This window comes from Haemorhous mexicanus, chromosome 5, assembly GCF_027477595.1.
Source record: "Haemorhous mexicanus isolate bHaeMex1 chromosome 5, bHaeMex1.pri, whole genome shotgun sequence".
Lineage (NCBI taxonomy): Eukaryota > Metazoa > Chordata > Aves > Passeriformes > Fringillidae > Haemorhous > Haemorhous mexicanus.
In genome coordinates, this window is record NC_082345.1 from 24,489,533 (window position 1) to 24,494,343 (window position 4,811).

General features: G+C 47.5%; 1 long non-coding RNA gene across 1 annotated transcript; it reads left to right on the top strand.

The window, feature by feature from the left end:
• The first annotated feature begins 414 nt into the window (after nucleotides 1–414).
• On the top strand, nucleotides 415–4,605 carry LOC132328090 (uncharacterized). Its single transcript, XR_009486683.1, has 3 exons — nucleotides 415–1,450; nucleotides 2,320–2,445; nucleotides 2,981–4,605. It is a non-coding gene; the product is annotated as an uncharacterized LOC132328090 (long non-coding RNA).
• The last annotated feature ends 206 nt before the right edge of the window (nucleotides 4,606–4,811 follow it).

A 4,811-nucleotide genomic window follows, 5' to 3' on the forward strand; every position in this document is an offset into this window, starting at 1 on the left:
GATTTGGACTACATCATTTGTCCCCTTAACTCACACTTCTTGCAATTCCAAGACAAGTACTATTAAGGGCATTCATTTATTTTCATCATCCCCATCTTCTCTCAAGCATGCAATGATATCCTCTTGCCAGAAGCCCATTGTTTAACTCTTAGCATCCAGTCCTCCACCTTAGTGGGTTGCAGGGGAAGGTTTACAGAGCTGTAACCCTGCAGGATCCATAGATGTGTCCCCAGACGAATCCCACCTTTGGAGATTCACTCGGGCCCCTCTAGGCCGCAGCTCGCCACGCTCCGGGGCACGGCGGCGATGGGGAGGAGCCGTGCGGCGCTGAGGGCCGCGCCGCGCCCAGAACAGCCCAGGGGCCCCTCCTGTGAGCCGGGCAGCTCACAGCACACCGCACACCGAAATATTTATTACTGCTGGAGCTCTTCAATTAAATGGCAACAGTCGGGAGAGTAAACAGAGAGGTAAAGCACCAGCTTCCCGTGCAGGAACGCCTCCACCTACAGGTAAATCTGCTCTCTCTGCTCTGAAGAAACTCCCGCTGCCCCCCTCGTACACACGCTCAGAGAAGCAAGAAGCCTCTATCGTTCTCAGTCATGCCGGAGGAAGAAATCTTCGCGGCACGCAGGTTTGGCAGCACTCTTAGAGCGTCTTAGAGGGCAGCAGCCAGGCTGCCACACTGCCTGCGAGTCCTCCTGTGCCAGCGACATGTCACCCCGAGGGTCCGGGCAGGCGTGGCCGCACGCTCAGCCTCCCTGAGGAGATCCCTGAGGTGTCCCTTGCAACACCAAAGGCAGCAGCCACCCCCAGCTCACCCCCTTCATCTCAGGACAGCTGGGGGTCAGGGAGGCATCACATCTCTGCAGCTCTTCCTTCCTGTGCCAGCTCTTCTCCAGCCAAACTGCCGGCTCATCGGACAAAAGCTCATTTTCCCCACAACCTCGGGCTTGCAGCAAAATAGGGCCTAGAGAGGTACCAGGAAGACACAGCAGGGCAGAAATGCCACAGGTAGTCCCTTAAATCGAGAAGCTAGGGCTGGTTGCTTTTATATTTTTAAGGCACTTAAAGAAACAGTTGTATTTTTCACAACTACTGAGCTCACCAGGAGCTCTGCAGAACTGGATTCCTTATTATGGGACTGCTTCAATCTGGGATTTAGCCTCAATTTAAGTTGTAATTTCTGTTTTGTTTTTTTTTTTTTTTAATTCAACAGCCAATCATAAAACAATGCATCATTAAAATGATGGTGGACCCTCTCCAATGGTTTCTTTCACTAAGTCTGAAGCTGGGCTGCTGGTGCTGGTGTTCCTAAAGAGAAAGCAAACCAGGATGCACAGGACTTTCTCCTCTTTTATTTAGCTTGTCATCTCAGCTTACTGAGCAAACACTTCCATCTAGTGGCCTGCTGCACACATGCTGGGATGATGGATGTCCTTGGGAGTAACAGGTGATCAGAACTTTCTGCAGAGGAAAAACGATGATTTTACAAAATAATCAGATTATTTCTCACTGGCAAGAGGGGCTGGATTGTGCCAAGCCACTTAGCTTTCCCCTCTGAAGCCTAGGGCTCATTATCATGTAATGCTGTAGAGCTGCTACGAGTAACATGCACTTTATAGGAGTAATCAGTAGTAAATTACTTCTGAGACAATACTTGGTTGCATGTAAATGATTACTTTGGGCAGTCATTTGGAATAGATGAGTTTTGCAAAGTTTAAACAATCCTGGTGGGGGATTTTGCTCTCCTTCTGTCCTAAGGGGACAAATTGCACTGCTGAACAGCCAGCACAGGGGAGTGCATGCACACAGGTTTATTCAGGTGCTGCTCCTGCTCTGCTCCTGGCCCTTGTGCTCTCTGGGGTAAATTGTTTAAACTCTTTGCCTACTTTCTCTACCTGAACCATGCAGACAGTCTGTGAGCTATCTACCATGTTACTGGCTGGTATAAAAAATAATGCCAGCACAGAATTCCTTCTAGGATAACCTTTGTGCTGGCTCTCTGATGCCTCACATGGATCTTGGCATTAAAGAACAAGTAGGGAATATTAAGGGAGAGGGCTGCCATTGGTATCCTCTATCTCAAAGCATACATGAACAGGTCTGGGATGACAGCAGGGAGACATTGATTTTTTACCTTCAGAGCTTAATTTTATTTTTATGACAGCACTGGAATATTATCTTAGAGACTGATGACTGCCAAGATCACCTGAAAAATGTCTAGAAACACCCACCTCCCAAATGCAGTTACATGTGTTTCCCAGACCCTCCCTTAAACAGCACCAATGTTTCTTTACATTACTATATGAATTTCAACAGCAGCTGAATTCCCCATGTGACACCAATCCCTTGGACCACTGCCTCCTCTGCAGAGTCAAAAGCAAGAAAACGAAAGCCTCAAAAGAAAGCACACACCAGACAAATTCATCTTGTTCTGCACCACAGGTATGGACAGAGGTGACAGTGGACACCCATGGCACAGTCAAGGACAGCACTGAGGCTCCTGAAGTTTCTATCCAATGCCTTATTTGTTAGGTTATTCTTTCTCCTTCAAACATCTCACTGTGGGATAAAACCTTCAGGCAGCTGTGAGAAGAAGTTTTACTATTATTCTTTCTTTCAGGGCAGAACAGCTCTGCTTAATACATTTTTAAAGACTATATTCATCTAGGAAGACTATTAATAATTTAGAAGAAAACAATATTATTATGGAAATTAAGGCACCTCTGGGTCTGTGAGAACATGGTATTTCCTGATGACTTACTGGCATCTCTTCTAGCTCCCAGACAAAGAGCGTGGAGAGCAGGAGACATTTGTACCCCAGAGAGACTACTCTGTTTAGTCCAGTCAATGCACAGGGCTGATGCTCTGTAATTAAAGACAAGCTGTCAAATGATTTTTCACAATTTTTCAGTCTTTCTTTGCTGTTTGCATTAAGGCAGTGAGAGAGCCTTCCTCCCTCCTTGTCCTGTCATTACAGGGTCACTAAAGAGGTTGATGGCTGTGATGGACCAGCAGGAATCCCAGCTGCTCTCCCATGGTGGGGCTGCAGGAAATTCCAGGCTTCTGCAGATTTCAACACGCAGGACTACATTGTTGGACGTGGTCATCATGTTTTGAACACACTCTGCAAGTGCTAAATGGCCTGTACTGGACTTGAGAAATGGAGGACAGGCCTTTGTGCATTTTACAAGAACCACTGGCACAATTAGGGTTACACACAGTCCTGCAGCCAGATACTGCAGCATATGTGAATATTTCTCCAACAGGAGTTCCCTGATGGGCCCTACCCATCTGGAGATGTCTGTGCTGCAGGGATCACTGCTTACCAGACAGAATTTGGCTGGTTTGGACACCAGTAGCTGTGTAGCCTTGGCAACATCTGAGTTTCCTAGGGCCTTCCTGGAGAGTACTTAGAGCTGATTTCCCTTTCATTGAAGGCCAAAGTGGTCCCTGGACATGCTGGGAGGTGCGAGTGACAGAAGGAGGTCATTGCTGCTTTGATGCCCATAAGTGGAGGTTAAATACAGGGAATGGAGCAATGTCATAGGAAAAAATGGCTTACTTCTCTGCAGTTCTTAAAATCAGATAATCTTCTTTGGACTGAGCAGTGCTCCTCTAATCTGAGAAGGAAAAAACTGCTCCCTCTCCCAGTGAAGAACCACTGATGAGCCAGTACCCCACTGCCCACAGGGCTTGTGGGTACCAACAAAAACTTCTTCCCCTCTTACTTTCACACGTTCTGATTCCCTCTCCTTTGAAAGAGTGGTGGAATGAGCAGTATATCTGCAGTATGTCTGTGGCAGAGTGGCCACCAGAAATGAAATTACTACTCATCAGCTGAGCTGCTGTAGCAGATTGGACTCAGGTATTCATTGCTCCGTCCAGAAAGGAAATAAAATTTCTTGTCCTAGGTGACCTCCATAAAGTCACTGAGCTACACGGTAAGCTACAGACTAAGCTACAACTCACTTGCCTGTGCTCCCAGAGTTTGCATGGATAAACTGTTTCAGCCTTTTCACTCATCTCTGTGCCTACAGAAACTTTTCCTGGGGTCTGCTCTACATGGAGAGCTACAAATAAGTTCAATAACTTTTAGATTAAACTTTACAAGTTGTTCCTTCCTCTCTAAGCAATGCAAATAAGGATAGGTGTGTCAGGTGGGCCAAGTTTTAAGACTTTCCTGCCTTCCAATGTCTTCATTGAATACCAGAGCCCTCAGCTCAGACTGGGAGAAGTTACTAAGTTGTTGCAGTGTGAAGCGATATCCTGTCCCTCAGGTGTGCCAACTTCTTCTTTCCCCTCCCCCTGCCCCCTTGCCTTCTTCCTAACTGCTGTCTGTCAAGTCCCACATTCCAGTAAGGGTGTCATGTGATTGGCAGAAGTTCAAAAGATGCTTCTCAGACCTGGGGTCATTGGCCTGTCCAGGTGTCATTGTCCCCTGAGACCCTCCTCCTCCCACCTGGTTGGTGGCTCACCTGTCCTCTCCCTCCCCCCTCCCTGTGGGCTTAAAAGACACTGAAACCATGCGGTCGTTATTCTGTTGGAGCTGTTACCGAGATTCAGAGCTCTGTCATCCTGGAATAAACTCTGGATTTAACCCTCCGGTGGAATCCGCTCTCTTTCTCTTCACATCGCCTGAACTTTTTCCACTAGAGGTAAACTGAGTTGCTACCGTGCATGGACTCATTCTGAGTGCCTAACTGCAACCTCCAGCTAACCAAAGGTGTCTCTGAGGTGAAACATCCACAGCTGCTACCTTTGGTTCAGAGCATTAGGGCCGGACGAGCCCAGGCACGCCCCACTCAGCA